This window comes from Natrix helvetica (assembly GCF_964273705.1).
Source record: "Natrix helvetica genome assembly, chromosome: 1".
In the NCBI taxonomy this organism is placed as follows: domain Eukaryota; kingdom Metazoa; phylum Chordata; class Lepidosauria; order Squamata; family Natricidae; genus Natrix; species Natrix helvetica.
In genome coordinates, this window is record NC_138548.1 from 262295487 (window position 1) to 262322343 (window position 26857).

Consider the following 26857-nt stretch of genomic DNA (forward strand, 5'->3'; position numbering starts at 1 on the left):
ACTGGGTATACCCGTCGTATCCCACCACTGATGCACACCAATTCTCATTGCATGCTCTGCCATGTACCTCTCTCTGATCCTTTATAATCTTTTGGGTCCTAGATGAATGCATTTTTTTTCAGTGTTCAAGACATCCATTAAGGCCAGAAGCATCCATTTCATCCAAAACAAGGTTGATATTATTCCTGACTAGAAATAAACTGAAATTGAAATTGAATGAGTGAATGTTTTGATTCAAAGAGTTTCTTCTCACCTTTTTGTGATAGGAGCAGAGCATTCTCCTGGTTTATACCCAGAGCACTTTGGATAAATGGATGTTTCAACAAGTGGAGAGCATTTGGGAGATTGGAATTTTATTCCTTCCAGGGTACATGCTAACAAGGGACATGGCCAAAGCCAGTGGTACAATCCTTATTTCTGCCACCTTTTTTATATCAATGTCTCTCCTTTACCTCCTCCTTTTACTTTCCACATCCTCTCTAGTTCCTCCTTCAGGCACTGGTACTTCTGCAGCTTGTCATACTCCTTCTTCCTGATGTTGCTGTCACTTAGAACCACTACATCTATCACTACCACTGTCTTTTAGACCTTGTTTACTGTCATGATGTCTGGTTAATTGGCCAGAACCTGCCTGCCTGTCTAAACCAGAAGTCCCATAGGGGCTTAGCCTTCTTATTCTGCACAATCCTTTGCAGGATCTCTCATTTAGATTTAGGAAGGTCTAACCTATGTTCTGCACAGATGCTCCTGAATAAATGCCAGTTGCTGGTTTTTCCGTTCAGTATATGCTGTTTCTGCCTGCATTTTACATCCAATGTAGTATAGTATTGCCTTTATTGTCATTGTAGATCATGTAAACAACAAAATTGGTGCCACTTCAACTATTTGTCAATGGTGCACCCCAAGCAAGGTCTTGTCTTGGCATGGCAAATACTTGATTCCCCCCCATGTCTTCTGCTGCCTCAGACATTCTCTCAGCAGTTCATCTTTGGGTGTCATTTTATTGATGTATTCCTGGATGCTCTGGGTTTCATCCATGGCAATGGCTTTGATACTCCCCATAGTTCCAGCCCATCAAACTTAAATATTTTCCCTCTCTTAATTACCATCTAGCCATGCTTCTCTAGTCCAAATGACATTTTGATGTCCTCACTGTAGATCCATGCTGGATCAATGTCTCATCACTCTTTGCATACAACTTGATAACATTCATGTTGAAGGGATGGCTGATGGTGGTTCTACCCATGACCTTGTATCCAATCTTTGTGATTGTCTGGCTGGAGGGGTTCAATCCTATGTAGAGCAGCAGTGGGGACAGTACATCAGCCTCATATATGACATACTTGATCACTTATATTAGCTGACTTGAGATGACTTTTAGTCTTCCACAGATCCTTGAGTTCTCTTACTTTGTATTCTGATGTGGGTGAGATATAATATAATATAACGTAACATAGCATAGCATAGCATAGCATAGCCTAACCTAACTTAACCTAACCTAACCTAACCTAACCTAAAAAATATCATACCATAGTACTTCAGGTAACTTAGGCTGCAGGTGAGCAAACATCTCATTAGAGCCTAGGGACCAGTATTTCCTTAGATATTTCTAGGTTAGGATTTCCATCATCCTGGACCATTGACTCTGCAGATTGGGAAAATAGATACCATATATGAGATGGGCACTTAAATAAATGTATTAAATTAATAAATGGTGGGATCCAGTTCTGCTTAAGGTGCATTAAAGTTATCATTCAAATGTGTAGGACAGAGATAGCAAGTCCCTTTTGCCTGATACACACACACACACACACACACACACACACACACATTTAAATATCAAGTTTTTGATGAGAGTCTTCCTCATTGATGATTTGAAGTGCTATGAATGATAGTCTGAACCAGCTCTTTCATGCAGTAAGATGAAGCAGCTCTTTTCAGGTCCAATAAAGGGCTTGAAAGCCCTAGAGGATCAGGATTTCAATTTCATTTCAGCCAGAACAATGTCTTTGGCTCTTCTTGAAATAGTTTATTCATACTATCTGCATCTGACTTTTCTACAAAGAAAAAAATGTTAATCTGCTCTTTATCTTCTCAACAACCCTGCAAAGTAGTTAGAGAAATACACAGCAGTTCAACCCAGAATGGCCTGAAATCCCAATTATTTTCTTAATTGGTAAACATGATTTCCAAATGGAAGAAACAGCTCAGGGGTTTTTGAAAGCAGCACATTGTGACTGAATGAAAGCTAACTGGCCTTGAGCCATAGAATCAACCACTTGTCCTTTTAGAGGCTTCTTCATCACACTACTCTGCTAACTAGGTAAAAATTCAGTTGTTTTGTAGTGAATGGAATCTTGCTCATTGCAGATAAGAAGTTTCTATTCTTTCCTGAGTCCTTAACCCAGACTCATGAGAACAACTGCTGTCAATTCAAGACATCTCCAGTCCCTTTCCCATTGATCAGGTGGAAAGAGTGGATAGAGAATAAAAAGAGAAAAAAGGAAAGTGGAAAATGAAAAAAACATGTAACAGAAAAACAGTCAGAAATGACAAAACTTCAAGCATGTAAGCTTCCCTTTCTGGACTGTATCCCTTTCAGCAAGGATCTTCCCTATTTGGATCCTGGTTTCTTCCCCAAATATGTCAAATGTTCATCAGCCTCACCTGCAGAGCTGGGTTGCTCTTGGTTTGGCTTGAATCAGGGAAAACTGTAGTAATGATGGAGGGAGGCTCCGCCCACCCACCCAGCACTTTTGAGCATGTGCAGAAGCATTGCACACACTGAACCAGTAGTAAAAAAATTGGCAACTCAACGCTGCTCACCTGGTATACCTGGTCAGGAAACATATACCACCAGAACTACTGAAGCTTCCCTTTATTGTTAAAAGCTATAATATCAGAAGATCAAAAGCCTGACACATATTCTTTTTCTGCACTCTTGTACCAAAAACAATCAAAGTGGGACAGTCTAAAGGTAAATGTTCCCCTTGCACATATGCACTAGCTGTTCCTGACTCTAGGGGGTGGTGCTCATCTCCGTTTCAAAGCCGAAGAGACAGCGCGGTCCAAAGACATCTCCATGGTCATGTGGCCAGCATGACTAAATACTGAAGGTGCACAGAACGCTGTTACCTTCCCACCAAAGGTGGTTCCTATTTTTCTACTTGCATTTTTACATACTTTCAAACATCTAGGTTGGCAGAAGTTGGAACAAGTAATGGGAGCTCACTGCATTATGCGGCACTTGGGATTTGAACCGCCAAACTGCCGACCTTTCTGATCGACAAGCTCAGCATTTTAACACTGACCCACTGTGTCTCTTTAGGACAGTCTAGGGTTCCTTTATTACTCCCTCTTCTCTTTCAGGACTAAACTGGTATTTATTCTATATAACCGCTATTGAGTTCCTTCTTCAAGGTTATTTTTGAACTTTTCTACATTGTCCAAGCAGTTTCTCTAAAATGTGCCATAGTGGGAAAACTCTCACTATTATATACCTTCCAGAAGACCCTAATCTTGCCTTTTCCACCTTTATAATTTCTGACAAGCAAAGTCATTCAGCACATATAAATGCTCAGTTGAAGATTTTACAGGTTGGAATTTATCCGGACCAGGCACAATGCTCAGGGAAGGTATTAGTGTTAAAATACTAACTCTCCACAAACACAGCCCAAGATGTGATGTTTCCTGCTGAAATTGTTTTGGCAGCAAGCAGGGAAACAGGTTATATGGGACAGCTAGAAATAATAATTGTCAGTGTGGGAGAAAAAGATTTACAAATTCAGTAGAAAGTGGAGAGAAAAAAGTAGGGAAGGAAAAAGAGAATGGAGAAGGATGCAAGGGGCAAGCTCCTTTGGAACAATGAATATGGACCCCATAGCATCCAGAAGAAACAGGAATTGGGATGAAAAAATATTGATACTGAGACAAGAAATACGGTTACCCTTATCAGGAATTACGGAAGAAAAAACAGAACCATCAATGTGATAGTGAACTGTGAAAAAAAGACATCATTGGAGAAGGTACTCTTGCGGAAGGAGTAAGGTCATGTGACCTTGACGATGTCACACCACTTGCATTAGTGGATGCCTATTTGACATGGTGAAGGTCCTTTTACTTTAAGCATATATTGTCAAGTGCAGTCATTCAGGCTGCTGTAAAATGTGGCTCAGCAAACAGCCCCAATGGTCATATGGAGAGACTATACGTTGAATTATTGCCCTGTACACCTTTAGAAATGGTGCTCAGAATGAGTATCCTCCAGATCTATGGCCAATATTTTCTCTTTATTTTATAAATGTAAGCCTGTTTTTTTTAAACTGCCCATACTATTCAATTTATTTGAGGCACATTACCCCCCAAAAAATGCTCATCTTTTAAGGATTATACAAATTCTAATGCCACAAAGTCCTTCAGGAGACTAAATCTTTCATGGCATTCCAAGGAAACATCCCTTAGGAAATCAAGTAACATCAATAAGAAGGCCACCATTTGAAATTTTACTAATTCCAATTAGGGCTTTAATGGAAAGTAGCAGTTCTGAAAATAGTAGTTGAGAAGGTAGGTTTCCTTCTGACTTCTGCAATTTTGAAACAAAAAATCCTAAAAATGTGGGGGGAGGGTTGTTTAGGGGAGAAAGATATAAAATAATAATAAATAATAATAATAAATTTAAATTTATTAGCCGCTCCCTTTCCAGATAGGACTCGGGGCGGCGTACAATGGAGCATATAAAATATATACAAACACAAAACATACATATATACAGAACATACATGCACGGAGGAGGTAACAAATTACATCACATTGGACAATTAAAAGTCACCATTAAAATACCCAATTGTAAAACACAATTTAAAATTTAAAATTTAAGATTTAAAAGGACTGTCAGGAGGAGTAAGAAAAATTTACGGTTGAGCCAGGCCAGATAATTGAAAGAGGTGGGTCTTCAGCTGTACACGGAAGGAGTGGAGATCGGAAGTAGTCCTGATGTCACGGGGGAGGTCATTCCACAGGGCTGGGCCCATCACAGAGAAGGCTCTGCTCCTGGGTGTCGCCCCCCGACACTGTTTGGCGGACGGCACCCGAAGAAGTCCCTCTCTGTGTGAGCGGATTGGTCGTAGGGATGTATGGGGCAGGATGCGATCCTGCATGTAACTAGGCCCTGTGCCATGAAGCGCTTTAAAGATCATAATCAAAACCTTGAAACGCACTCGGTAGACTACAGGAAGCCAGTGCAGCTCGCGCAGGAGAGGTGTTACAGGGGAGTATCTAGTCCTCCCCATAATCACCCGCGCGGCCGTGTTCTGGACCAACTGTAGTCTCCGAGTGCATCTCAAGGGAAGCCCCATGTAGAGAGCATTGCAGTAGTCCAGGCGAGACGTCACTAGCGCATGGGTGACTGTGCATAGGACATTGCGGTCCAATAAGGGGCGCAATTGGCGCATCAGGCGAACCTGATGGAACGCCCCCCTTGCCACGGCTGTTACATGGTCATCCATGGACAGCCGGGCATCTAGGTGGACGCCCAAATTGCACACCTGTTCCATGGGGGCCAGTTGCGCGCCCCCAATGGCCAGAGATGGAAGCCACTGGTTGAACCGGGAGGCCGGAAGCCACAGCCACTCCGTCTTGGAAGGGTTGAGTTTTAGTCGGTTGTCATCCATCCAGACCCGTACGGCCTCCAAACACCGGGACATCATTTCGACGGCCTCATTGGGGTGGTTCGGGGTGGAAATGTATAGCTGAGTATCATCAGCATACAGATGATATCCCACCCCAAAACCACGGATGATCTCGCCCAGCGGTTTCATGTATGTGTTGAACAGGAGGGGTGAGAGCATCGACCCCTGAGGCACCCCACATGTGAGTGGCCTCCGGGTCGATCTCTGCTCCCCTGCCAACACACGTTGTGTCCGGTCAGAGAGGTAGGAGCCAAACCACCGTAAAACAGTGCCCCTGACTCCCAGCCCCTCTAGCCGGTGCAACAGGATACCATGGTCGATGGTATCGAACGCCGCCGAGAAATCTAATAGGACCAGGATAGAGGAACAGCCCCTATCTCTGGCCCTCCAGAGATCATCAACCAATGCGACCAAGGCCGTCTCCGTGCTGTGCCCGGGTCGGAAGCCGGACTGGCGCGGGTCTAGATAATCATTCTCCTCCAGGTGCCGTGGGAACTGTTGTGCTACCACACTCTCTACAACCTTTGCTAAAAAAGGAAGGTTGGAGACTGGACGATAATTGACTAGGTCCATTGGGTCCAGGGAAGGCTTCTTGAGCAGGGGCCTCACCACCGCCTCTTTCAAGGCGGTCGGTAGGAGCCCCTCACCCAACGAAGCGTTCACTAGGCCCAGGAGCCAGTCGCGTGTAACCTCCCAGGATGCCAGTACAAGCCAGGAGGGACACGGGTCCAATAAACATGTGGTAGGTCGCAGACGTCCACGCAACCTGTCCAAATCCTCGATGGCAACCGAGTCAAACTCCTCCCAAAGCGGTCCCTCAAGACTCGCCACGGGCGTCTCTACTGGCCCACTGAAAGGGGCCCATCCCATCCGGATTTGAGCGACTTTGTCCTGTAGATATTTCCCAAACTCCTCTGCTCTGCCCTGTAAAGGGGCTTCCCGCGGTCTCTCAAACAAGAGGGAGCGAGTCACCCGAAACAGGGCGGCAGGGCGGTTATCTGCGGACGCAATAAGGGCGGCACAATATTGACGTTTGGCCGCTCTTAATGCCACAAGGTACGTCCTCAAATAGGCTCGTGCCTGTGCTCGGTCAAATTCGGAACGGGAGGATCTCCAACGACTCTCTAGGCGTCTCTTGTGGCGTTTCATCACCCTTAGCTCCTCGGTGAACCAAGGGGCCAGGGTGGTTCGTTGCCGCAGGAGAGGCCGCAAAGGCGCCAACCGGTCTAGGGCCCCGGTAGTCGCACTATTCCATGCGTCTACCAGGTCCTCCACTCGGTGGCGGGTCAGGTCCACAGGAGGTGGCCCAAGCTCCATCTGGAACCTATCTGGTTCCATCAGGCGCTTGGGGCGGAACCATCTAATACCTTCCGGTTCCGCCTCCCCGCAGCGGGGGGTAGCACCTGGGAAGTCCAGCCGGAGAAGTGAGTGATCTGACCATGACAGGGGAATAATAGTTGGATCCCCTATTCCCAGATCACTCGTCCACTGGCCAGAGACAAAGACAAGGTCCAGCGTGTGGCCTCCCTCGTGAGTAGGGCCCTGAATTAATTGGGTCAGGTCCATGGCTGTCATGGAAGCCATGAACTCCCGAACCCCCTCAGACGCTTCTCCCATCGACGGCAGATTAAAATCCCCCATCACTAAGAGTTTGGGGGTTTCAACCGCCACCGATGAGATCAGCTCGAGGAGTTCAGGCAGGGCCGCTGATGTATAGCGAGGAGCCAGGTATACTATCAGCAGGCCCAACTGCCTCCCTGGGCCCCATCTCACGACAAGGGACTCACACCCGGATGTCTGTGGTACAGTGAACTCTCTCGGCTCCAAGTCTTCCCGGATAATCACTGCTACCCCTCCGCCCCTTCCCTGGGCCCGAGGCTGGTGAAATGCTCGATAACCTGGCGGGCACATTTCCACGAGGGGTAAGCCTCCCTCGTGGCCCAACCAGGTCTCGGTTATTCCTGCGAGGTCCGGCTCCCCCTCCAAAATTAGATCGTGGATGAGGGGGGCCTTATAAAGTGTGGCGGAGAGAGAGAATTAATTGCATTGTCTTCACTCTTATGTTATAATTTCTAGATGTGAACTTTTTTTTAAAAGAGGACGGGACTTGCTAAAAATGAGGAGGGTACATTTATTAGTATTTAGCAAAACTACTTATTCTAATACATTAAGCAAGCTGTTTGTATACTTCTTAATACAGCATAAACCAATAAAGTGAATAACAGTTAATATTTAGAGTATACAATGTATTATGTATTACATGTGCAGTTAAGGATGAGAAATAATCTGTCTTCTAAATTAACTCAAGACTAGCTACGAGAAAGTAGACACAAAAAATAAGCACAGACAGATGTGGTTCTCAAAGTGCCATGCCATGATGTGATGCATTTCAAAACAAAAGGTATTTTTCAATGTTGTCATCTGTCTCTGTCTCTATGTCTGTCTCTGTCTCTGTCTGTCTGTCTGTCTCTGTGTGTGTGTGTGTCTCTCTCTCTCTCTCCCCCTCCCTCCCTCCTTCCTCTCTCTTTCCCCCATTTGCTTTCTCTTGTCTCTTTTAATAGTTTGCTTGCTTGACCTTGAGAAGGTTCTAGGCAAGAAACATTTGTGTTACCATCTCTTTTCTTGTATTCTTCTAAGTCAAGGAATGGTACAAAAAAATGGAACTAAAAAACTGGTAATCCAAGGCAGAAAAATACCTGAAATGGAGTAATAAGTAGAATTTAAAATTCTATCCTAAATCTGTGAAATACTGCATTGGGCTGGATTAAGAAACAAGTTTGTCTACCTACCTAACATCCCGGGGCACAATGTTCTTTCTGGCACATTCCAGAACCACATTTTCATCTACATTTTACAGCAATGTAATGGCTGCTTGTTTAATTATTCTCTTCCTTATAAGGATGTTCTTCAGATCTTGGGGTTTGCCTGTATATTATGGAGGTTAGACATTACCATACATTCTTCAAACATCATTTCTACTGGGTGTAAAGGGGTTACAAGTACCAACATTTTATAGCCACCAACTTTAGAAAGGTGTACCTGTGGATGGCTCAAGGAAATGTACTTCATTCTGTAGGTCATTTGATTATATGGGTAGAATGAGAATCTGCAAAACTCTGATACAAAGCTTTAAAATTCCTATATGGCAAAACATATAAATAGAAGTACAAATAGCAGAAGAGCGTGTCAAGTTCCATAAATATCCTTTAAATCAGGAAAGGTTCATGTGAGTTCATCCATCAGAATCTCTCTTAAAACATTATCACAGTAATAAACTCCTGATTAGCTAATACTTCAGAGAGCTTTAACTTTTTTTTTCTTGGAGCAAACATTAACTGAGTGATTAAGTATCTGTTGTTTTATCCACCAATTATAACCACCTACCTTTTCAGGGATTATTATGCTTTTTTCCCTCCTCTTAACATCATTAGACTATCTCAAGAACTTTACCTTGTGTTTCTGAGGGAACCAATTTGATGCTTGAAACTATTCTAATTATGCCCAGGACATAAGACCTCCTTTTAAATTGTTTTTAAAGAAATATTTGAAGTTTTATATTACAACTCTTTGATGAAAGTCACATCAGAACTGCTCAGTTCCCATCTGAAAGTTCTCTATCACTTCTTATGGAAGACCCACAAAAAAGTACATGAACATGTATTGCTCTTTGACCTCCTCTCCCTAACATATGTACCGGTATGTCAATGAAAAAGGCTGTAACAGAAGAGGTTGTACCATTAAGTGGACTGATGTGGTTACCTTCAACAGTGGTCACTGAGCACAGGAAGACATGCCATGTGCTGGATGAATTTGTGACTTCTTTAAGCTTTCATTTAAAAGACAGCTCTGAGGCAGGTGCTAACAGGTATCAGAACTGTCTATATACATGTATTGATATTGCAAGCCGCATATTTGTTTTCATAGACTCAAAATATTTCAAGTCTATTTCATCAGATAGAGAATTAACTATCACGTTTCATAAAGTCTGATGCTCAATTAGGCCATGTCACTTTAATATATACAAATTAAAATGATTTGCAAAATCTTTTGTTTTAATGTAGCAGAAATGTCTACAAACAAAACCATGTGTTAAAGCTGAGATTTTCCCAAGCACAGCAATATGGAGGAGATTATTATTATTATTTTTTGCTATGCCGTTAGCAACACTAGCATTTATATATCCTACTAACTGTGTGCCACACGTTCTCAGATTCTTCACTTCACAGTTGTGGGGTTGTTGGGTTTTTTTTGGGTATGTGAGAAGTGCAAATTATAACAAAATTTTTCTTTTCAAACTTGGTAGTACACTCAGCATTTTTCTTTTAAGTTGGTAAGCTAATCATTTTTTCCTGAAGGTTTCTGTAAAGAAGAATTAAAAGATGGGGCTGCATTCAAAAAACAGGCTTTCTGCATAGCTCTGCTTTGCTGTAATATAAGGCTAATTCTCCATCTTGCTCCTCATTTGCAAATGAAGTTTCCACTTGACTGAATGCTACATTTTAATTATGAAAAGACCAGAAGGGAACAGATAAAGATTAACGCAAGAAAAACGTATAGATGAGCCAAGAGAAATCAAGAACAGACACACAAATAGACAAAGCACAACAGGCTTGTTCTCTCAACACGCAGGGCTCAGTGAATCACCACCAACTTAGTTAAATTTCTACCATTGGTTATGACAGAACACTAATAAAGTAAAAGGCCACTGTTTTGGAATTCATAGAACTGCTTCCTGCAAATATTTTATGAGGTTTTGCATCAGAAAAACAGAGACAAAATCTCTTGATATTGGCAGCCTATTCACCTTTGATCAGGCAGGAGACAGCATTTGATAATAGAAGTCAGTTAGTATTTTGTATGCTGTCAGGTCTTGGCAATGAATACTATGACAGAATGGCTTATTTCTTCAGCTTCTCTCCAACTCTTTTTTTTTATTTGCAAAATGCAAAAATTGGTTACCTTTAGTATTCCTATGGCAAAGCTAATTGGGTGCAAATTAGGTCTCTAGGGGGCCATATTTAACTACCTTTGGAGCTACTTGACTGGATTAATTATTCCTTGTTTATGTTCTAACTACAGTCTAAATCCAGGTAAGGTTCTTTTGGGAACAGGGACGTGGATAGATGTATCATCCATAGGGTTATTGGTTCACAATGATTATTATACAATGACTATGTGCATTATATTTTGGCAAAATTCAAAGCTACGGTTCACCTAGCTCATTCAAAGTAAGTGGAAACTTTTTTGAAATAGAATCCATGTAAATTTTCCCAAAATGATTTTAGAGGAAACACTCAAGAGACTACAAAGAAGGAGGAGGATCTACCATCATGTTAGAGTTATTTTTATTATTTTGTTTACTCTCACCTTTGTTGTCTTTATAAGTAAGTCAAGGTGATGAACATAAATAATACTCCTTCTTCCTTCTATTATTCCCACAACATCAACACAATGAGATGGGTTTAGCTAAGAATGAGTGACTGCCCCAAAACTACCCAGCTTGCTTTCATACCTAAAGCCAGTACTAGAACTCAGAGTCTCCTGGTTTTAAGGGGAGCACTTTAAGATCAGGACTGTCAAACTCCCAGCCTGCAGACCAGATGCATCATGTGTTGCTCATGCACATGCCCAGTTTAGCAAAGGGAAAAAAGTTCTGATATGTCACGTGATGCCACTGTGAAGATATGAGTTTGACACCCCTGCACTAGACCAAACTAGCTAACTCTTACTGAGTGCATACATTTTCTCCAGGACTATCTACAGTGACATTATATTTTGTTCCAAAATATAATAAAACTATTACATATTTTACATATAACATTTTTGCCATCTTTATTATTTTTTGTAACTCTTATATTATTACAGTGCTTAGATATTTAAATTTTCTTTGTCCACCAAGCCTCCTAATGGTCCACCAAGCTTTTGCTTCTAGCACATTTGAAAAATCAGATATTGTCCCCATAAAAACCTCTTTATCAAAATCCATTCCCAGGTAAAACTCCAGAATGGGAAGAGTGGGAGGGAATGGACTGAATACTTTTGAGTGATGTACAGATCTATCTTCCAATCCAGTGTTTCTCAGTCTCAGCAAATTTTAGCGTGTTGACTTCAATTCCAAGAATTCCTAAGACAGAATGCTGGGAATTGCTGAGTTTGAGAAACCCTGTTCTAATCATCCTTAGGCTTTCTAGTCACAGTACTTTAGGGAAGCCCTTTGGAGAAGCAAATCTCATTTAATCTTGTTCAAAAGCAAGAACTGTAAACTGCCAACTTCCAAATATCCTGCAGCTATCCTTCAGTTAGCTGACAGGTTTCCTGTCAAATGACATCTCAACAAAGACAGTAGAGTAATTAATTTTGAACCACCTCAGTTGTAATTGTATGACTGACAGTGAGAACATTCTACCTCAGAGTGATTTCATTGGGATTTTCCAGTTAGGGCCTTTCAAATAATCTGGCTCTATTCGTCTCAGTGGCTCTATTCTTCTCAGTAGCCTTCTGCAGGCTGACTTCCCTAGAAGAGGCAATGCAGAAAGAGTTGTGCTGAAAGATATGTTTGACCTTCTTTCCTCAAAGCCTGTCCTAATTTCTAAATGCTAACATCCTCATTTATTTTCTGTTGTTCCTCTGCATCTGCCTTGAATATTGGTTGATCAGCTTATAGATAAGGCATTTCCATTAAATCCAGACTCTGATTCAGCCCTTGCTATATATAAATAAAGCTCTATGTAAGCGATTTTGTACATCCTGATATCTTTGAGTAATACGCTAACACTAGCAAATGTTTTAAGATTATACATAGGTCATGTTACTTATTTTAAACATTTATTAATAAAATAGGTTTCATATTTATTTTTAATTAGTTAATAAAATGTATCAGAGTTTGTTGCGTAAAAATCAAATCCAGAAAGCACACACAGATCACTGATTCAGCTGGATTCATTAACTTCTTTATACACATAATAACAGATGAATAAATGTACAATACCAATAATAGATTCTTTCAACGTGGTAGAAGTTACAAGCAGAACACAAGCAGGACATAACAGTTAGTTTCATTTCAGAGTTCAGAGCAGAGTAGTTTCAGTTTCAATTCCCAGAACAGACTCAGATCTGCTTAATCTCCATTGGCTGACTCCATTGGCTGCTATGCCTATTCATTGGATGACCTTGTTACCATGTCTCTCCCAGTCATGAATATTCTAACAAAATGAATTAATTTTCAGTAAATGATAAGAACATTGTTATGACTATGCATATTATCCCATAATCAGTTTAACAAACCAGCTATCATTGTTACTCTAAGGCACTGATTCTCAACCTTTTCTTCACCATGGACCCCCTTAGAATAGCTTTTATGGCCGTGGACATCCAAGACTTATTTCAAGATTTAAATCACAGCATTTCTTCAAGCCTTCCCGAACCCTCCTGTGACAACATTGTGACCCACTGCTCACTGTGCACACGGTGGCAGAAATTGGGATTCTTAAACAAGTAGCAAGTCCCAGTTTCTAAATGATAAGTTTTGGTTTCATGAATCAAGGTTGTATTCTCTAGTTGTTTTGCAATCTTATAATTTCAGCAATGTACAATTAAGTCCACATTTCAGATCATTCACGTGATCTGCCAGGTGCTATCCGGCACTAAATCCTGAACTCTATGCCACCTTTTTAGGACCATTGATGAAAGCTGGTATCTTTTTAGGGAATCATGCCATAAATCTTTATTATATACAAAGACAAAATAGCTCCAATCTTTTCCCGACCAGAGTTTGAATTCATGCTAGCATTACTCTTTATGATTATTCTCTTTAACTACTTTCAAAATACTATATGCCTTTTCCTTTCAATTGTGTTGGGACTGCATTCATATACATATATACACAAACAGAACATGTGTAAAAATGCCTCTATTATTTATGTGAAGAATTCTTTATGAATATCTGAAAAGAATGAAATGAGAAAGGAAGGCTACAAGGTGGCATGGTTTGGCTTGTGTTAAATGAGTTAGGAAATCAATCTTGGACATCACCTAATGTCCCTCTTTAACATTTTCCAAGCATATTTTCCTCTCTGAATTGCTGAAAGCTCATGCTACTCTTGGAAGGTTATTGATTGTTTTCATAAGCGCTTGTGAAAATCTTTCAGTATTTCAAGACCACTGAAAGATGAGATAACTAATCTAAGCATTTAAAGACAATGAGATTGATATTTGTATTTAAAACTGTAACAAGCTAGATGAAACATTCAGCTTCCTTTCATGCATTGCAAATGCAACTGTAAATTAAGTTTTTCTAATGAATGGAAAATAGTCTTAGAATTAAACATGTCCATAATATATGGAAGAAAGGAAGGAAGGAAGGAAGGAAGGAAAGGAAAGGAAAGGAAAGGAAGAGGAGGGAGAGAGGGAGAAAAGGAAAAGAAAGGAAAGGGAAAGGGAAAGAAAGGAAAGGGAAAGAAAGGAAAGGGAAAGGAAAAGGAAAGGAGGAGGAGGGAGGGAGAGAGAAAAGGAAAGGAATGGAAGAGGAGGGAGAAGGGAGGGAGGGAGGAAAGAAAAGGAAAAGGAAAGGAAAGGAGGGAGAGAAGAAAGGAAAGGAAAGGAAGAAGAGCTAAGGAGAGAGGGAGAAAAGGAAAAGAAAGGAAAGGGAAAGGGAAAGAAAGGAAAGAAAGGAAAGGAAAGGAAAGGAAAGGGAAAGGAAAAGGAAAAGGAAAGGAGGAAGATGGATGGAGAGAAGAAAGGAAAGGAAAGGAAAGGAAGAGGAGGGAGGGAGAGAGAAAGGAAAGGAATGGAAGAGGAGGGAGAAGGGAGGGAGGAAGGAAAGAAAAGGAAAGAAGGGGGAAAGAAAGAAAGAGAGAGAGAGAGAGCAAGAAAGATTTTGTTAGGAAAAATGACATTCCTATAATTTTAATATTACTGATGCAAATGTTCCTGGTAACCCACCTTTCCATTTTTTCTTCTTCTGACTGATGTCATTGTTAAAATCTGCTTGCTATTTGCAAAAGAGCCTCTGCTAGCCTCTTTTCTCTCTTGTGTTTCTTTCTGTGGATAGACAGAGCCCTCCACTGGCTTTTCTCTTTTGCCTTCTGCGGTTTAGCTGTAAATCTGACGCTTCTACAAAGAGAGGAACATTTCCATTAATTTTATTTATTTAGGATTAGGCTTTATGAAATAAGCATTTGGAAGTTTTGTTGGTTTTGTGCAATGTTATATGCATCAAGGACAAATTAACTACTAGACACAGCTGGAGTCCATTTTTAAAACTACTTTTTTTTTTTGGCTGAACACCGAGAAACAGATATCTGTAGAATTGTGCTGTGGCATAGCTTTTTATCTGCACTTCTTTGGATGGCTGAAGATTCTGTAGACCCAAAATCCATTTATTTTATATGTAGACTACGATATGTAATGCTTTCACTTAAACAAATTAACTGGGAGGAAAGGGACATTTTTAAAATACACCTTGACTGGGGAAGAAACCTAGCCCTTGATGGCAATTTGTGTGAGCAAGTGACATTGTGTGACTGCATAAACAGTGCTCCTTGCCTCCCGAGTGTCAGAAATAGAGAGAATGATAGCACCGTGGTTTCCTGCTTGTGAGTTTGCTCCGCACTTCTGTTGCTTTATTATACACAACACAGTATTTTTTTAATTGTGTGTAATCTCTGCAGGGAAATGAGAAGCATTGAAGAACATATAACCCTTTGTAATGAGCACAGTTACCAGAGATATAAAAAGATATTTGTTCCTTGAGGAAAATAGAAGAATGGGCGTCATTTGAAAAGTGGCTGTATGGTTACTTTAATTTTAGAACAGCTGTGTCTATCACTATGTATCCCACCTCAAAAGAAACAAAGAACTAAATTTACTTAGATTTAATAAATTTACTAAGATTGAAGGCAATTCAGAACTGGCATGAATGGTATTGGATGAAAAACTGATGAATACTGTTGTAAATATTTTGATTACTATTTCCTAAAATTATTTGTATCCAGACAACTCACGGTTTAATTGAAAATGGAATTTTTACATGTTATAAAATAAAAAACCTGAAAACAAAGTTACAACATCAGTGAAAAAAGTGACTTTATGATGGTTTTTCACACTTATGACCATTTCAGCATCCCCATGGTCACGTGATCAAAATTCAGACACTTGGCAACTGACTCATATTTATGACGGTTGCAGCATCTCAGAGTCATGTGATCCCCTTTTGCAACCTTCTGACAAGCAAAGTCAATGGGGTAACCCAATTCACTTAACAACTGTGTTACTAATAAATATAACAACTGCAGTGATTCATTTAACAACTGTGGCAAAAAAAGGTTGTAAAATGGGACAACATTAACTTAAAAATTGTCCCATTTAGCAACATACATTTTGGTTTTAAGTCAATTGTGGTTGTAAGTTGAGGACTATCTATATTATTTAAAAGCCACTTTTCTCTCCAATTATAATATTTAGTCTTTGGGATATTATTTTCCAGATTTGTCTTCCCGTTCATTTTCTAAGTCACAGAATATCTGACTCAGAGACCAACAATGATAAACACTCCCAGTGCATCTGATCAGGTAATATATGTCCTTCATGAAACCAGCTTGTCATCTTCTCCCAAGCAAGCCAACCTAAAACCCACAGCATCAATCATGAAGACCGGAAAGTGCTTCCCTCTGGAATACAATCATGACTTCAGTCAGGAGAAGTAATTTTCATTTGACAAAAATCACACAACAATGTGTTCTTTTAGGCTTCTGTCTCCTATTAATTCAGAAGGAACTAAAAAAAGGCTTCGGAATAAAGCTCTGCTATCAGAATTGGATTTTTTTCTGGTATGTGGATTAAAATCTATCTAGTAAGGACTTATCATCGAAGCAACAGAGAGAGTCATTTCTACTTTTCAGTTAATGTTAGACATAGTAAAAAAAATGCTTCCCTAAAAGGCATTAAGAGCATAAGAAAAGTCCTTCAGAATCAGGTCAAAAGCTCAGCACAGTGGCCAGCTAGTATCATTTGGAAGCATAGTTCACAAGCATAGTTAACCAAGCAATACTCTTTTTGCCCTGATGTTCTTCTTTTTTTAAAAAAAACAAAATTTTATTAGTTTTAAAAAAATTATCAAGGAAAAGGGTAATGGGTAAGATTACAAATTTTGATAGTTACATTATACAGGAAATGGCCCTCCCCCCCATTCTCATAACTTTCATTTATTAATATATTAGATTGTTGCTACTTAATAGTATTTTGTCAGCATAAACTTTTATCTTCAAACAATTTCAATCATTTTATATCAAACAGATTTTCTAGTTCATTTTTGTGATCTGAGTTTTCTCAATGTTGCCTCTTCTCCCCACTCCAGCAGAGCTCCGGCACCTCCTGTGTCCTGTATGTCCCGTATAGTATCATCAGGTTTATCTAGGAGGGCTTTATTTTTTTCCATGAAGGCCTCAGCCTCCATAGTTGTGTTGATTCTAACTCTCATGTCCTCCCAGAATATTAGCATACCTTCTGGCATAAACCATTTAAACCACACCCCTTTCTGGTATAATTTCTTTGCTAACAGTGAATAGTTTTTTCTTTTATCTCTAACTTTCTTTGGGATTTGTTTCAGAATGGCTATTTCTCTATCCTTGTATTTTAGTGCTTGCCCCCTTTGTGCACTCAGAATCTCATCTCTTGTAGTCTTTCTGAGAAATTTAATGTGTACCTCCCTTGGAATATTGTGTGTTCTGGCATATGCTGAGTTTACTCTATAGACCAGGTCCATGTCCCACCCCATCTGTTGTCTGTCTTTTTTAATATATTCAGCCAATAAATTTGTCATAATATCCCTTAGATCTTCATCATCAGCTTCAATTACATTTTGGAATCTAAGAAAAAAAGACATCCTTTAAATTCCACTTTTATCTGGTGGTTCTCAAGTTCTTGCTTTCCTTTCTGCACCACCTTCACCTCCCTCCTCATCTCAGCCGTCCCCTCCTCCAAAAGTTCCAGTCTCCGTGAATTTTGGATCGCTCGGTCTTGGTTCTCTCTGAGCTGCTGATTCATTTCTTTCAATTGATTTTTTAAGTCCTCCTGCCCCTTTAAGAGTGGTTGAAACATCTGTTGAAAGTCCACCTCAGGGGGCTTAGGCTGGAACAAAGAAGTTAGTGTCTGTTGTCCGCTGGGCCTGGACTTTGAAGATGCTGGGGCGGAGCCAGCAAAACCCGGCTTCCCTGGTGGTGGTCTTTTAGGTGGCATTGTAGTAAGCAAAGCTCAGAGATGGCAATGTCAATACAGAGAGGAAACAATTGGGAAGGTGGATAGCCAAGAGAGATCGTGAGGCAGGAAGTCTAGGCAGATAAGGACCTTTTCTCAATTCTAGTTCCAGGCAAAAAAGCAATAAAATCTTTTGTTCCAAGTCCAGGGTAATGTAACAAGAGATTTCTCTGAGTGTCACGGAGACAAAGACAAATGCCAGCAGTTTCTGTGGGTGGAGTCAAATTTCAAAGTACATGAAGATGACGGAAGTGTGCCATCTTGCCCTGCCAGCTCCGGGATCAGAGAGCAACAAACCAAAAGTTTTCAGAGTTGTCAGAAGGAAACAGATCATCACCTCATTTTCACAATTACAGTAAAAAAAAATCTGCATTTGCTATGAGCGTGATTTCATTCCAGGCTCCCCCCCCTCCTTCTCCTCTGGGGGCAGAGAGCAGAACAGTTTAAAGCTGCTTGTCCCGGGGGGGGGAATCCCCCTCCCTCCAATCACCCTTCCCAGTCTTTTTATTTTCCTTCACTCATGAAAGGGAACGGGGGGAATCTTCATCTCACCCCATTGCAACTGTGTCCTTCAAATCTTCAGTTTGTCCAGCTGCCTCTACGCGAAGACACCGCAGCGCCTCCTCTCTTGCCTCCCGATGCCTAGGGCGATGCGGGGAGCCCCCCCGGCCGCCACCAACACAGGGGGTCCCCCGCTACGCCGCCCCCTTGGCAGGAGCCCCTCCAAGGCATCCTGTGCCCCCCCGATCAAAGGGGAGCCCACCAGGAGTGCGCGGGGTGAGCAAAGCTTGCCCGTCGCGAATCGCAGCCAGAACCGGAAGTCACCCTGATGCTCTTCTGGGCAGGGTATTCAAGAACCGATATTCTTGATTTTTTGGTACAGGAGACGATGTGGATCAGTGGTGGATTCCAGATCCCGTTGCAACTGGTACGCTGCAATGGGACCGTGGATCCACCATGTGCACGCACTCAGCACGTGCATGCATACCCACCGCCCACAAAGCTCCAGCTGCTCAGTGGAGCATTGCGCAGGTGCTCTACACTCTGTGCACATGCGTGAATGCCCTGATTGGCTCAAATAGAGGTAAGAAGGGTGGGCGAGTGAGTGGGCTCTCCAGTACACCGTATCAGAACAGTACCTGATGCTCCCAGCGTGCACCCAGCAAGAACAGTACCTGATGCTCCCAGCAGGTACTGAGGAATACAGGTCGTATTCCATCACTGCTGTGGATGATCCTGAGTTCTATCATTGTTGGAGAAAAATAACATTTTCTCTTTGCCTTACCTTTTGAGCTCTCTCTGTTATGGCTCTGCTTTTCTGACCATTGGTTGCCTTCTAACACCACTGGATGACATTGTCAGGTCTTGCTGCTTTAGCAGAGTAAGGAAGATACTCAGAGATGATTCACACCCTGGTCAGTGTCTCTTTGCACTTCTACCATCGGGCAGAAGACATCAAAGCATAGCCAGCCAAACAAATAGGTTTAAAAATAGTCCTTGGATTGTTAGATTCTTAAACATAACCACAATACTCAATGCACACACAAAAACATATGACTAGTTTTTCTTTTTCTTTCTTTCTTTTTCTTTTTCCTAATTGCTTGCATAGAGATTATTCTTTATACTATTTATGTTGTTTGTAATTTTTGTCATGGATTGCACCAGTGAGACTAAAACCAATTTTGTTGTATACATGATGTACCTTGACAATAATGGCTATACTATAGTATACAACTTCCCAAGAAAATTCCTACAGGTATCTCAGCTGAGACTTACCTATCCTTTACTTGACAATGCAGGACTTCCATTGTTGGCAGCCTAGGATGATATATCTCTAGCCACTTCTCTAACTGAGTTGTTTTAAAAATATAGAACATTTCCATATAATTTTTTTAATCTAGGGCCTATAAATTACATAGTGAATTTTGAGAATGAGTGATGGTAGCAGATCTGCATCCCGATGCAGGCAATTCTCCTTATAGGAAGTGACATCCCAATTTTTCTTATGTCTGCCACTACACTGGGTTCTCTTCATTGATAATTTTATGTCAGTCTGTTTCTAATGTTACTTCCTGCAAGAAATAAAAACACCTTAGGAATAAAAATAGAAGGAAAATAGTAGAAAAGGGAATTAGTACTCCTCTTGACTGTGTGCTTTTTTTCACTTGCTCCTTATCTACTCTAATTACTGGTAACTTGTGGCAGTTAGTTTGCTGCTAGTTGGTTCTATCCTAAGTTCATATACTTTTTCCTCCACAATTGATTTAATGTGTTATTCCACCCTCTCTTTGTTGCTTAAAAAAACAACCCTTCAACATAAATTAAATTGATTAGATTGTGGCATTCATCTTGCATTCATGATGCTTTACTAACAAATCAACTTGTTCTAATGGGTTGGGTGCTAAGATTGTCAGACCATGGTTGACATAAATTGTTCCAACCCTTAATCTAAAGGAAGCAGGGCCTGGCTATAACTTTGCATGTGCCTATGGCACATCTCTATTCATTCCCTGCAGCAATTCACCTGATATATTCTCCATAAACAAAATTACAGATAAACATAACTGGTTTTGTTCCTTTTGTTTCATGTGTTGTGTCAATGGTGGGAGCTTTCAGTTTATGCAAGACAATCCAGTTATCTTCTACAACAGAAAAGGTTGACATGAACTGCTGAAATTGCAGACTGGAATAAGGTATGGGCCATCATGGTATGGTCACTAGAGAGTTGGTAGGATGCTGTGGTACCTTTGTAAAGGAGGAAGAACCTGTGTATTGAGAAAGAGCGAGGGAGGGAGGGAGAGGGGGCAAGCGAGCAAGTGAGAGAAGCAGCATATGTTAATATAGCATATATTTATTGCGATCAATGAACCAGAAATTAAACCCACACTAATTAAAATAATATTTAACCAAACTATCCTTCTTATAATGATGAAAAGGAACTGAACTGTAGCAATTTATTCAACATAAGATAGAAGTAGGAAAGTCCTCATGCCTTGAAAGGTTAATTTTATTTTGGAGCTGCCAAAAGAAGAAAAGGAAAGAGGAGGAGAATGAGAAGGAAAGAAAGAATAGTGAGGCTTAAACTAGCAATTCTTCCCCAGTGAATTTTCCTTGCAGCATCCTATAAGCTTTTTTAGTTATGATAAGGAACCTTTTCTTGAGGTAGATTATCTAGTTTGGGACTTAGGCATAAGTGTGGGGGTACCCATGAGCATTCAAAAGTTAACTATTTATTCCTAAAGTGTGTCACCTGTTTAAAAATGATGGCATGGCACTGTCCATGAGGGAAATATTGGTTTTGATCCCTGTTGATCATCCAATTTTATGACGCACTCCCCACCCCCAAACAGAGTGGCTGCCCTATTATGTTGGTCCCCAAGTAACTAATAGACCAATTGGATTTCAAATAGATCTTTGAGTTGTTCTTGGATGTCTGCTATATGATCAGACCAAAGCCTTGATGGCTTCATGGAATGGGAAAGCAACTATGGTCTTGGATTGCGTTGCGCCTGAGCAGTTTGTCTGTGCCCATGGTTTCTAGCATTTCACATGGTATATGGAGAAATTGAGGAAGTTAAAAAGGTCTAAGAGATGCCTATCTTGTAGTGATAACGTGATTATTTTTTCATTCTTACTGTATCTGCAGATAGTTACCCAGTGGTCCTATTCGATGTGACCTGGTTCCTTCTCAGAGAAAGTAATACTGGGTTTTATCTGAAGCGTAGCTGTGAGGAATATGTTGCATAACTAGTGTATAAAGTCATTTACATTCACCGAATGTCAGACCCAAGTTTTAAGACAGTGTGGGAAGAGTTTGATTCTGTTGTATCTATGGAAGTGGAGAGGGCTCTGGTAGCTGCTACTTGGCTATCTCTGTGTGCCTTCTGATTGAGTCTGGAGATATAGAAGAAAGATGGCAAAATGTGGGGATGGAGTGAAAGGGGGGGGTGTCAGCCTAGAATCCTATGTAGCCACAAGACAAGTAAGTCTATCTCCACCAAGTGCCATTGAATATTATCTAGGTTTAAGCAAGTTCTGACAGTTAGTCGAGAGGATTCTTGCACATAGCAGTTTTTAGCAATAAATTCATTTAATCAAACCTTTGATGTGGACCTGTTTTTTTCCCATCTGACAGGCAGCAATTAATAACTTCTTCAGGAAGATGGTGGTTCCATTCGCTCTTAAGAAGGCAGTGATGTGCTCTCTCCTGAAGGCGCCATTTCTTGACCCAACCAGTCTGAAAAGCTTCTGTCCAGTCTCCAGCCTCCCCTTTTTGGTAGAAGGTTATGAAAAAGGTGAACGCATGGCAGCAGAGGACCCTGAATGAAGCATATTATACAGACCCTTTCCAGTCAGAATACATACCTGGTTACAAGACTGAGATAACAGCGATAGCTCTTAGATTACCCATGGTGGGAGTGGAATGGGGGTAGTACATCCTTCATCACTCTTTTTGACCTCTCAACAGACTTCAATATCACAGATCAATCATGGCCTCCTTCTGGACTGGCTTCAGGATTTAGAGATGGACAGCACTATGATGTGCTGCTTCTCCTCCTTCCTCCAGGTACCAATTGGTGAAAGAGATTCATGGACCCTACTTTGTGCGGTGCCCCGGGGCTTATTTCTCTCTCAGCTCTTGTTTAATATCTACATGAAGCTACTGGGTAATATGATCCAACAGTTTGGGGTGAGGTTCTAGCAATCTATTTTGGATGGGAGAAGGCAAGTTTGAGTTAATCAGCTTTCATAAGAAAGAAAATACATTTTAACTTCTTTTGGGCAATTCCCTGAGAGCTGCCTCATTGTATTAATGTTGATAACTGAGGAGGCTGTAACCTTTCAGGTCTTTCTTCAACCATTCCACCTTGACTCTCCTGTCCACTTTTCTTGGTGCTCTATTTAAGTCTCTTAAGCATGAAGCAATAACTGGATTTGCTTCTTCCCCTGCCATTCACATCATTTGGCACCCTGCTTGCCATAGTGTCTTTCTGCAGAACATAACTTTATGTGTCAGCCCTGCCCAAATCATTAATGGCGCTGGATTGCTAAGCTAAAATTTGTTCCCAACTATGCAGTAGTATAGTTGAAAACCTTTTTGCTCCCCCTCCCATTTGTTTTAAAATGCCACAGTCCCATTATCCTATTGGAGAGACTTCTTGCTTCACTTCCAACTGTTTCAGTAGCAGGTCCTGTGAGAAGAGAAAAAAATGACTTGATAACTTTGCACAAACAAAAGGATGAGGATAACATTGACAGAAGTTTTGTCAGTTTCACCTTCTCCTTCAATCCCAGAAGAGCAGATGCAAAGGGTGAAGCTCTTCTCTCCTTTTCTCTCTCTATCATTTTTGCAGCGTGGTGATAAAACGGATTCTTCTTATTATTGCTGCATTTCAAGTCAACAAAAGTGAAGTCAATTCTGGATCATCTTCAAATGTGCTTCTGAAGGTTTGGGGAATAAAACACTGGCAGTGTGAAACTTCCCTCAAGCTGAATTTTAAAATTTGATTATGTCACACCTTCTTCAAATAGAGCAAACCTTGAGAAATAATTTATAAATAGATTTTAGTTGTTAGGTCAGCCTTGTATTTAAAGAATTGAAGCAAAAGCTTTTTTAAAGTGATTTTTATTGTTTATTGATTAAGAAATATTATCAGGTAATTAAATTAACATAAACCAAGGATGCAGAGAAGCGAAAAAGACATAGAAAACATAAACAAATCCACTAAATATAATAGATAGTATTGTAGTAGTACAAATGTATCGTATTTGCAAAGTATTACCATGTTATAGTCTATTGCCATGGACATAAACCATAAAATATATCCAAGTTTGATAAAACTGTGGTTCCCCACTTCTGATGTTTTATTAGTTTAACTTTGTCTATATATTTTTTTCAAATGTGGCAATTAAAGAAGCCTTGTTAAGCCACACGTCATTTTAATTATCCAAAGAACAATCTTGAATCTTGTATTTTGTAACCTTTCCTTCTTCTATGTATGATTTTGACTGGGAATAGTTGCTTGGCTGGTCATAAAATTACCAGTATTGACATTTTTCACAGTTGCAGTCAGTGGTGAGTTGCCAATTTTTTTTTACTACTGGTTCGGGCGCACTCCTGCACGACGCTTCTGTGCATGCGGGCACAGAAGCATTGGGTACTTCCTGCTGCTGCTACTACTGGTTCGGCCGAACTGGGAGGAACCCACCTCTGGTTGCAATCCTCCCTTCACGAGAAAGAAACATTTTCTTTTCATGAGATCCTGGCTGCTGGTAGGTGAGACATTAATTCCTAGAAGTGATTGTAGGGTTGTCTTCCTTCAATATAACATTGTAGCAAATGTTCTTTAATTCCCCAGTTCAGCCTTTCTTGCTTTGTGTCCTTCTGATGTGTTCAGCTGGCATGATGGTGGAATTATAGCCAAACAGATCTAGAGGGTATAACTTTAGAAAATGCTGCTTTAAAAGAACGAATTACTCCTGTGTACATTTATGTAGGAGGAAGCTTCATCAAATACTTATTTTCACAGTGATATGAAAGTCTCATATCTTTCTGTCTTGATTTTCTCCCTTATCAAGCTGTCTTTAGCAAGGTACAATAAGGCATTATATCTTTTTAAGTCAAACCATAATTATGTTTTCTTTCAAGTAAAATAAATGCTTCAGATAGATGCTATGAATAATAAACATTCTACATGAAATAATAGGTTCCATAGCATTGCAGGTTACTGTGAAGAAACTGAAGTCAAGGATGGCAAACCAAGGGAGCAATCTCAGGGGCCAGGCTAGAAGCATTCAAAACCAAGATAAGACATGAAATGAATGACAGTATAATAAACTTTAGATGGAATAAAGTGTGCATTTAATCTATTAAAAGGGCTGGTGACGGGGCAAGAAAGAATGTATCTGTATGTGTTTGTGAGCATGCATACATTTATTCCCTTTGGATTTCACAACTTACTTTTCCTTCCTATTAAATAAAGAGGTAGTATTGTGTGATATAGAAACTAATAAACAATAAGATACAATAAGATACATTAAAACACAGGCATGGAACTCTGATGTTAAACTCATTTCTTTACTTTGCTCATAGGTATTGATTCATTCTGAGATCCTGCATACAGGTTCTAACCTCAGTTTAGGAAGGAAGGAAGCTGATGAAAAACAGAAAATGGAGCAAGGTCAAGAATCTTAACAACTGCTACTTAACATTTTCATTTTGAAAGATCAGAACTTCCTTTTTTTTCTTTTTGATACTTTTTTAATCTAATGGTATTATGGGAAGACATCATCATGCTTTTCTTCGTAGATTTTACCATATATCAAAGATAAACACTCTTTTATTTTTGCATTTCTAATCAGGACCATGTTGGTTCCCTAACATGGATGTTTGGTTTATGCCGTCTTATTTCAGAAATTTGTGCCCTATTGATCTTTGTAATCAAGAATTATTTCTGAAATGTATTGCTTAACTATTGTTACAGTTGCATTGTCCTGTGTATCTCTTAGAAGTTTAAGTGATTGAATTATTCTGATTCTGCAAAACTTTTCATACTAGGCACTTCTATACAAGGTTTCTGCACTGCTTTGAATTGATTCCCATGTGAACTCACTCTATTGCTTGCCTTTGGTAGCTTTGTGTGTGTGTGTGTGTGTGTGTGTGTGTGTGCGCGCGCGTGTGCGTGCGTGCATGCATGTAAGTATGTATGTATGTATGTATGTATGTATGTATGTATGTATGTATTGCCTAATCTCTTCATGCATTTCTTACAAATAACTCTCCTTTCTGTTATAGTTATAAAACCTGTTTTAGTAATCACTGCTCAATTCCCACTTCCCAGAATGCTGAGTGCTTCACAATCTCTAAAACTGGGACAATATTATCACCGAATCAAATTATTTTAAAAGTGGAAGGTATTTTCTAAGCATAATTTCATTCCTTTTTAATTCTCAAATTATAGTAATGGGAGAATTTGCAAACCTTTTAATTCAACATGCCACTCTTTTTCAAAAGAAACTAAATACTATTTTGGCTTATGAGAGTGTCAAATTGCAATTTTTATAAAATGATACCTGTTTTTGGTAACCTGCTGGGTTTCCAAATTGAAATATGCCATGTGTTATAACATTCCTTGTATATAAATAGAATATTGTGTTGCATTCTATAGTCGGGCAGCTGGAATCGTGCCATTAAAATAAAACCCTAACCCAATCAGATACAAATTAGCAGCCTCCCCATTGGCCGCCAATTGATTTCAATACCCCTCCCCAGAAAAAGGGGTGGGTTTTTTTTGTTTGCTAATGTTGTAAAATCCATTAATCCTCTTTCATAGTGAAAATAAAAATTCTAGAAATCTAGGTAATCCGTTGATCTTAATGCATGCCCAATTATTAATATTTTTTTAAAGAAACAATAATTGCAAATAATAAAGTGAACTGAACAATACACTGGGGGAAAATTGAGAATAAGGGGAGTAAAATGCTAGAAATTCTATTGCCATATATTCTGCTTAAATGGAAAATCAGCAGAATGGCAGACTGAGACGCAGCTAATGGGAAACGAAACTCGTGATCAGAAATGAGAAATGAAAGTTGCTTTGGGTGTAGCACACTTGAATGCAAATCAGCCTCATGCTGCAGTGAGCAGGTCTGAATGGTGCAGTGCCACTGAAGACTGGGGTTGATTACTGATTAAGCAAGAAAGGCTTCAGATGTGCATTGCCTATAAATGCTATGTCAGTGAGAAAGGCTGTTGGTGGTGTTAGGAAACAAGCTTGGAAAATCAGGGAAACACAGAAAACTAGCATTTTCACTGCATTCCCAGAAAAGTTCTACAGAAGAGGTCCTTATGTCCGTGAGTTATTTATTGACCAGTTTTAGTCAAAATCTATGTTTTATACAATGCCAAAACCCCAATA